The sequence below is a fragment of the Mus pahari genome, chromosome 13 (genome assembly GCF_900095145.1).
Source record: "Mus pahari chromosome 13, PAHARI_EIJ_v1.1, whole genome shotgun sequence".
Lineage (NCBI taxonomy): Eukaryota > Metazoa > Chordata > Mammalia > Rodentia > Muridae > Mus > Mus pahari.
The window spans coordinates 2,200,661-2,210,117 of record NC_034602.1 but is presented as its reverse complement, the minus strand read 5'-3'; the positions used below and the strand labels follow the sequence as shown (position 1 = coordinate 2,210,117).

The 9,457-nt window shown below is 39.6% G+C and overlaps 1 long non-coding RNA gene across 1 annotated transcript in view; it reads left to right on the top strand.

Annotated features, from left to right (window-relative positions):
- Positions 1–4,870, top strand: part of LOC110330217 — an 11,584-nt gene extending 6,714 nt beyond the window's left edge. The window contains exon 3 of the long non-coding RNA XR_002380943.1: positions 3,984–4,870. This is a non-coding gene — a long non-coding RNA (uncharacterized LOC110330217). The remainder of the gene's footprint in view (positions 1–3,983) is intronic.
- Positions 4,871–9,457: the final 4,587 nt, after the last annotated feature.

The following is a 9,457-nucleotide window of genomic DNA, read 5'->3' as shown; positions in this document are numbered from 1 at the left end:
TTTTTTTTTTTTTTTTTTTTTTTTTTGTGCCAGAAATAACTGTGACCTGCAATTCTGCAGATTTCCAGGCACATTCATGGAATATAAGGCTGTGTCCTTCTAGGAGGCTTTCCCAGGAGGTATTTAGTAGTTCCATACCTGATAGGGAAGTGGCCATTTTAAGGTACCTAGTTCTGGTGCCAAGTGAACAATCAGTGTTCAGTGCCCAGTTTTGGGGGGTGAGGTGATATTCTCAGCCCTATCAGGGCCAAACTGAGCTAGACTTGGGAAGAAAATCATTTGACACCATCTGGAGATTTTCAAAACTGTATCAAATTCAGATTTTCCAACCTTAGCTCAGATGTGCTGATTCTGTATCTCCAGAAATCTGTTTCTGACACCCTGCAAGATGTTGTCAGTGTGCCTTGACTGTAAACTCATTGGGCAATGAATTTCATGTTATAAACTGGTTTATGCCTCTAAAATGGATTGGCACCCTTCTCTTTGCTAAATATTTTCTCACCTTTTCAGAAACATTTGTTTTCTAGATACTAATCGGTCTCCCTTCTGGTGTTTTACCTGGTTTTGATATATAACTTTGGTTTGTGTGAAACATGAACTTTTGTCACAGACCCCTCCCCATGTCTGCTGCTGCCGCCCTGCTCCTGGCACAGGGAACTTGTCTTGCACATCACCTACCATCTGTATCCAAAGAAGCACTTCCACAATTCCCAAAGTCACATTCCTCTGCCAGTCTTTACCTGACCTCATGTCTTCTCTGATTGTAAATAGGCTAACAGATTTCTAAAATGCATAAGGAAACATCATGTCTTGCATAAGAAGCTCATGCTATTAGGAGACAATGAACTTAGTACAGTGAAGTACACATATCACAGGGGTAGACAGACAGACAGACTAGATTCAGGTGTCAATATACACAGAGATGGTGGGGTGGGGGGAAAGACACAGAGACACACACCTTAGGGCTGTTAGACAATCTGGGTGATAAAATACACCACACAACCAACATTGAAGAGCTAATCACGTAGTAAGACCTGGATAAATGGTAGCTGTTAGTCATATGGGACCCACATTATAGACAGTCAGCACAGGTTGTAAGTCCAACCCAAAAGTTTTCTTGTTGGTTGTTTTGGGGAAAGCTAATCTCATGTTGAGGCTTAGTTTCATCGTTTCTAAGTAGGAATTCACATTGCATTTTATGATGCTGTAAGGTTTAGATAAAGACACGTAAATTCCTAGCACTGTGCCTGAAGACATTGTTATTTATTGTTTTAGTTTTTTAGTATCTACATGGTTCACACAAACCAAAGTTCTATGTTAAAAGGAGGCAAAACATTAGAAGGGAGACAGATTGGTATCTAGAAAGTACACATGTTTCTGAAAAGGTAAGAAAATAATTAATGAAGGGAAGGGTGCTTGTTCATTTTAGAGACATGAATCAGCTTATAACATGAAATTCACTGCCCAGTGTGCTCTAAAGCCAAGGCACACTGGCAACACCTAGCAGGGTGTTAGAAACAGATTCAGGGAGATACAGAATCAGCACATCTGAGCCACGGTTGAAAAATCTGTATTTGGAACAGTTGTGAAAATCTCCATGTTTGGTTATTTAATTTAGTGGTATAGATACATTACCATTGTTTCAGCTTAGAATTCTGCAACTGACATTTGAGGTGTATTGTCAGAGAAATACTAAGTGTTCTCTCCTCTCTGGTTTGCCCCATGTCAAAGGAAGACAAGTGTCAATTTGAAATTTCTCTGAGGAAAGCAACATGGGTTAGCTCTAATTATATGCCTCATTTCATGAAGGAATTGCTATGTCAGTAGAGTAAGATATCTTATGATTAGAACATGAAATAATTAAAATGGGGCTTTCTACTCGGTTATGTACACAGTCTAGGCTGGAAGGAGGTAGTATGTCATTCCACATTTTATACTTGGCAATGGAAATGCATATAGTAGAAGGCTGGAGTCTTTCTCAGTCAGATGAGCAGGCTTCGAAAGTTTCAGCTTGCTCTTAGACCTCTGCCTCCTTCTTTTGTGCAGCTCTGCCCCTGCTTAGACAGCAGTTCTGACTTAGTACAAAACACTGCAAAGCCAGCATTCCAAGACAAGAGTCTCCTCTTCTCCCCACACTGGAGCCAGAACCAAAGCCCTATCTTGCACTCCAGACTCAGAAGTTTCTTGAAGACCCTCATATAGTTTCAAGCCTCTGAACAGAGTGACAAATGTCACAGCTGCACTGCTTACTCAGAGCAATCTGACAAACCATCCACAGATGGGTCCCAGGTTTTAGGAGCCTGCATACTCATGATTTTTTTAATAGTAGAACTTAAAATATGACAATAGCTTGTTTTTCCTTGTAAAGAGGGTTTGGTTTTAGACATTTAAGTCTGGGGGGGGGGTCTTCAAATTGTTATTTATTATCTATTTCATTCAAGAAAAGGCACTAAATTATTAAGATGTAGAAACACAAATCAGAGCGGGGAAAGCTTCCCATGCACTCGTGTGAATGCATACACAGGTATGTGCAGGCATGCACACATGTGTACACACATGCACATGCATGCATACACACAAAAAGCATAATCTCAAGTTATAATTTTACCACTAAAGGGCAAGATGTTATCCCGGAAAGCCCAGTATCCACAAATGTGCATGCTGACATCTCTGTATCCTCAAGCCCCTTCCTTCCATGGCTTGGCATGGGCGTAGCACAGCCTACTTCAGGTCTTGAATCTCCTAGCTACTTGCTCTTCTTAGCCTCTGTCAGGTTAGAAGGGGAAATCCCTCACTGCAGTCTCTTGTCAGAATGTATGGAATTCTCACATCCTGTCTGAGGCTGTCCCTTCTAGGATCCTTGATATTGGATGTTCCATGTTGCCCTGGCCATTGCAACAACCCCAACTCTGTACCTCCCAACCACCCTCACTTCAGCTGACTAAGTATTTGGCATCTTGCTGCATCAATAGAATTTTCTTCAGTTACAACTTAAACTCTCTTTTGTTCTCTGTCAATCAGTGACCCTTAGTGAGTTTCTATATTGTGCTAGGTGCATGGAAAACAAGCATGAAAAAGATGCAGTCTATCCTCAAAGCAGTTATCAACAATTTATTTCTCCTGGGAGACCTGAAGTACCCCATGTAATTTTCCCAGTGAGCCAGAAACCTAAACCACAGGCAGGTGATATGGATGTAAGTGATAAAAATTAAACACAGAAACTAAAACTGATGCAGAGTCAAGGGCTCCCAAGGATCTTTGCAATGTGTAATCTGCATGCAAGGACATGTTTTACCCATGCTCTCCTATGGCTCTTCCATCTTCCTGCACAAATGAGACTTCCCCTCCCTCAGTGATGCTTGAATAATTTGCACATATCATCTCTCATTTAAAACTTTTCCACAACCATAAATCATGCTTACCAAATCAACAAGAGGCAGAGAGAAGGTGTAGGAATATACCTACCATAGAGGGATAGCAGATAAATTCCTACCTGCCCTGCCACCAAATTAATGCCTGGAGCAAATCAGCTCACCCCTCCAGACCACAGCCTTCTCGTTAGAAAAACAAATCAGTTGCAGTAACCCTGTCGGTACACACTGCACTTGTTCTAGGTATTTGCACATGCATGAGTCCTCTTAAACATCAGAACTCTATGAAATATCAAGCATCTTGGCTCATTTCATAGAAAAAGAAACTGAGGCACTGAACAATAAAATAGATTTGGTCCAAGTTCTGTAACAAGCAAGCACCTCCTCCATTGATCTCAAAGCTTGGTCATCCTCCAGTAGATGAGATTTACTGGTACTAATGACCTCCTTGGTGTTCATTTTATTCAGGTCGGGATGTGTAGAATGACTGCTGAGAGCTCATATCACATAGGCTTTAGACCAGCTCAGCAAAGAGCTTACAGAAAGAAAACTATGAATCAGGACTTCATCATCCTGAGATTAAGAATAAACATCCTCCAAATGTTTTCTCAGGTACTTTAGAGAACAGCTGCATCCTGTGGAAACAGAGAAGGAAACAGCAGCACCCACTAGAAAGCAACACTGGGAGTCAAGACCTGGCAATATCCAAATAAATGCTCAGAATATGGTTTATTCTCCAGACCAAGGCCATAATGTGGTGCTCTCACCCCATCACTAAACCAGGTCTCATGTTCTCTAGGACTTTTCCTTTGATTTAGCAGAGAGCAACTAAATCCATAGTAGTAACAGAATAGAGCCCTCCCTCCCCTTGGCATTCTTTCTCTGAGCACCTTGGTGGATATTGGGTCTCTTGTAACAGCACTATAATGTCTTGCTGCAATTGAGGTCATGGCCTTGCACAGCCCTTGAAGTAAGAGTGCTTGTGGGTTGGGGCTTGCTATATGATGAACTACATCTCTAGCCAACTAAAGAGTAGTCTCATCTCACAGCATCTGCTAGCATCTCCTCCTGCTTCCTCTACCGCAACAAATAGCAGAACCATTGTTTCAAATGCCACCTGTAATATCCTAGTCCATGAAGCTGCTGCTTTTTTGCTGGGACACCCGGTGCTTTCCCATCACGCCCTGCCCCCACCCTCCCCTCCTTCTGGCACAGGCTTCTGAGCCTTCTGGCTCTGCTGTCATCTGTTCCAGGATGCCTTTCCTGTCCCTGATCAACACGAACAGCTTTTCTCAGGGTCCACAGGGAATTTCCTGTGCTTTCCTCACAATTCTGCTCTTCAATGTGGTTTCTCCACATCTGTCTGTGTTTTCCTCTTCAAAGAACTTAGAGCAGTGCTTGTCCCCAATAAATACCTGCTTGATTTTTCAAATAGCCTTCCTCCAATCATTAGAAGAATACAGTCTGCAAATATACAAAATACAAGAAGGGATCCTTTGACTTCTATTTTCTCACCCTCAAATTGTTCAGTTGTGGAAAAAAAAAACTACTTTAAACTAAATTCTTGACTGACAGAGATGATGAGAAAGGTGAGAAAAGGCTTGCTGTAACAATCCCGCACGCAGCCTGTCTCCAGTCTCTGAGTACATACATGCCAAGCCGAGACTTGCTAATTGGACCTCCAACACATCCCGGTCCTTGCTGCACAGCTGCTCTTTACCCCAGCTCCAGAGGAATATGAGCAAAGTAGCCAACAGCAGAAGGCACCCATGCTCTATCGGGCATTTCATCACCCCTGCCAAGACAGAGGTGCAACAGAGGCAAGAGGAGCTGGTGTGTTTTGTCACCCGCCACTCCACACATACCTCTAACTTCAGTAGAAAACCAAGAGTGTTATTCAGAATTTTGACAGAGATGTTTGAACAATTCCAATGGAAAAGGTAAACTTTTCCTCTAGAGACATCCAAGTTGGTAAATGTGAAAATTCTCCCAGGATTTTCATGCCTCAGAATTTCTCTCACAAATACCCTGTGTGCTAGTGTGAGGTGCCTGAAAACCGTTAGTAGTGTGGACATTGTTTTTGACAGCCAGATGTATAGGTCTACAGGGGAGGAACTAGGGTAAATTGTGTGAGGCATTGCTTTGAAGATTAAGTCCTGGGAGCATGGAGTCTGAGGGTGCCCTGATGCATACAGGTGAATACGGGCTATCTTTGGACTTAGGAACACTTAGCAAACTTTGATTAGTGTTCACTTGATCACAGGCAGGAGTTACTGAATGGCAAAGGGACCTCCTTCACCACATAACACTGAGAACTTTAGCAAAGGATCACCTTCTAACAAGTGGATAGACTTTTTGTTCCCTAATTCATCTTTCTTGGCTTTTTAATGTTATATATACCATATTTTTGTTCCTGTACTGTGCCATTCAGTAAGCCAGAAGCTTTGGATGTCGGGGGAACTGAATGGAGCTCAAGCACTGAGACCTTAATAAGGATGAAGGTCACAAATGTGACTGTGTTGAGAATCAACAGAACATTACCTTTTTCACATGTTTCTTTACCCAATATGAGCTTGTGCCTTGCAGGTTCCAAAGCTAGAAGGCCCAAGATGAGAAGGTGACACTGAAAACCACAGCTCCCTGAGAGCACCAGCGTAGGGAATGGAGGGACAATTGTAGTGAGACAGTTTCATTCCATAAAATGTCAAATTGCACAGTAGTAACTACAGCAACAATAACTAGAAGGTGTGAATAAGGATGGGACTTTACCTAGTCCACTTTCCTAAAGCAGACTTCTGGAAGGAGTACCCGATTGTCCATTGACCTTTGACAGACAAACCCAGGGGACCAAATTGCATACTCCTTCCCCTGAGTTCATTTTCCAAGCATTATAATCAATTTGACACTAGTTATCAATTTCTACACCTTCCTTTTGTCTCAACATATTCTAAGGCACTACATAATGACTGCAGTCATTAGTAGTGTATGAGTGCAGTCCTTTAGGTTATGTATAAGAGGGCTAACAGTACATTAGCATGCCCACTATCAATCAGAAAATTGCAGGTCAGCTCCTTGAATGATATGTTGCTGAGCACATTAAATTCTTGAACTCAGCAAAAATATGTAAACACTTTTACTCCTGAAATTATGGTTTAGGAGGGTGGACTAAATGGACAGTAAGGAGGATGATCAATTTAGAATGGTTTAAATGGAACAATAATGGATTGCTATTTTTTCATCTTATCTGGTGTAGAAACTGAGTGCCCATGCTATCATTTTAGTACGAAAGAGATGGTGATGAGTAAGAAATCAAAAATAACTTTCTCGGCCTCTGCTTATGTGGCAGTTAAGCACCTGTGACACACACAGTGCCTTGACAGGGAGCCAATAGATATTTACCAACAGATAACACTGGAACAGAGTGAAGAACAAATCGTTCTCCTTTCTTTTGGACATTGGAGACTTCACTTTCCATCTAAGCTTATGCAACTCTGGGCACTGGTTACCATAGATTTCAAAGTTTATTATTAACCTCCCATGTAGTAGTCCTGGGTGACTCTCCATCACACTATTCCCCACACCAAATAGAATGCACATTCCTCTATACTCTAGAGTCTATAGTTTCTATAAGATGAAATCATGAAAACCCTGCACTGAGGACTAATCACATCCTCTATTTTATATTCCATATTGGCTGGCCCCCACAAATTTTGGCCTAATCAGGTAAAAATAATGACTGGTCTGTTTTTTAGAGAAAGTTTGTTGGCCCTCTTTTTGAGATAAAAAAAAATAAAAAACAAAGCTTAAGCCCCCTTCCTTTGTAACTTGAAGTACTCTTGGGTGGGAAATTTGAACATATAAATCCATAAATTTAGTACATGTTGTTATGGGTAATTCTGTGGGAGCATATAGTCTATGTGTAATCAACTTTGCTCTTTGAAGAGTAAAAAATGAGGATGCCCATTTTAGTACAGCTAGTTCCTCCACAACATGCATCATCATCTCAAACTATAAATTCTATTGCAGAAATAGATATAGAATAGACTTTTCAAACAGATGTATACAGCATATACTCAATATTGACATGTGAAATGTCATTTTAACTATGACTAAGATACTATCATCAAGTATGACATTAGTTAGCTGCATCAGAGACCTGAGACTATGAACACAACAATTACCAGTTTTGAGTTTTCTTTTCTTCTACAATTGTATTTTGGTATCTAATCTCTGGAAAGTGTTAATATGCTAGTTAACTATACTAATCCGCATTAAATATATATTTTAAAATATTAAAGTTATTAATGTAAATATACAAAATACTATGTAGTACTGAGATATAAAAGACATAGTCCCTGCTCTCAGAAAATTTAAAATCTAGTGGGGACACTAAGTTTTGCAAACAATTTATCAATGATATTAAATTTTAATATAATGAATATACAGAAGGAAAGGGGATTTTGCTTAATTTAAGCAATTGTATAAGTATTATTTCCCCAACAATGAGGAAAAACCCAAATGCACCCCTAAAACCTTCCTCCAACTTTCCTAGGTTTCATAACAACTGGAATTCTACTATATTTTGCAAATTCACTTCTTTTGTTTAAGCAGGATCCCACTGCCCTCCAGTGTCAGTGAGCATATTTAATTATAGGCATGTAAAATAGTACAATCATTTAAATACATTACTACAGTAGGTTACTTTTTTTAATGGTAATCTGATTTAGGAATTAGCCATAAATGAGTTAATATGTTGTTATCATTTTCCCCTGTCTAAAAACAAACAAACAACAAAAAACAAACAAACAAAACAGGATCCCAGTCCCATAAACTCTCTGGAAATTGATGTGAAGGGTCTCACTGCAGGGCATAATTACCAGATGGGTCAGAAAATCACAGAAACCAAGCCTGCTCTCACAGTCTGCAGAAACTGGCTGTGTTAATGCAGTTGATGGTACCAGAAAAGCAGGCGTTGAAAGTGGAGAAAGGTGATCTCCTTATTCACCTCCACTCCTAAAATCAATCAATCAATAGTCTTACAGAAATACATGACAGTGATAGAGGAAAAGAGAAAAAAAGGAAGAGATTTCCCATAAATTCTGTGTTATTGATGACTCACCACACAGAGCCTTTATAAACGGTGCATTAAAGCTCTGTTCGGTTCTAATGCAAAAACAAACAAACAAACAAATAAATAAATATTAACCCTTTGTCAACTCAACATTTTTATCCCTTGGTCACAGGAAGAGCCACATGAGTTTTCTAAGCTCAAAACAAAGTGCAAAGTATTGGAATTATAACAGACTTGTGGAGAATTCAAATGCATTATTATTCACTAATAGACTCCAAGTGAAGCAGGAGACTTTGCTAAAGCTATTGCCACTAACACAGCAGCTATAAATATGACTTGACTGAATAACTATTAATTCATTCCTCTAGCCACAGCTAATGAGTCTGCTCAGGATCCAACCGCACATCTTATTTACTCTCTATTTTATTTCTTCTACAATATTTTTGTATACTGATGTGATATCAGTAATAGCATATAAGTAGCAAGTAACTTCCTTTCTTGCACATGTTTGGTTCTGTGAAATTTTACACATGTAGCAAATCTTGTAAGCACAACAAAATCAAATCACAGAGTTAAGCCATCAGCTCCAAGAATTATGTTTGCAGTAAAGTTTTATCCCTAATACCTGAAAGATACTCATATTTTCTCCATTTCTGTAATGCTTCCTGTTTCATTACATCTTACATTTCATTACATTATATATGTAATCAAACCATATATAAAATGAAATCACAAGAATATATATTTCTAGAAGATTTCATCTGTCTTTAAAAAGACATCTATATTGCTCATTTACATACCTTGCTTACTTTTCATAATCTTAATTTTATTTTTGTAAATATGTTTTAAATTCAATTAGAGACAAACTGGGAATAAATTTGCCAAAGTGTCCACTGGCTGGTGCCTGTTTTCTGATGAAAACAGAGCTCTATGCATATTTGGTGATTCAGTGACACATTGGGCTGGATTCTGTTACAAAGCCACAGATTCTACAGTATTTGGAGTGAGCCTCTAT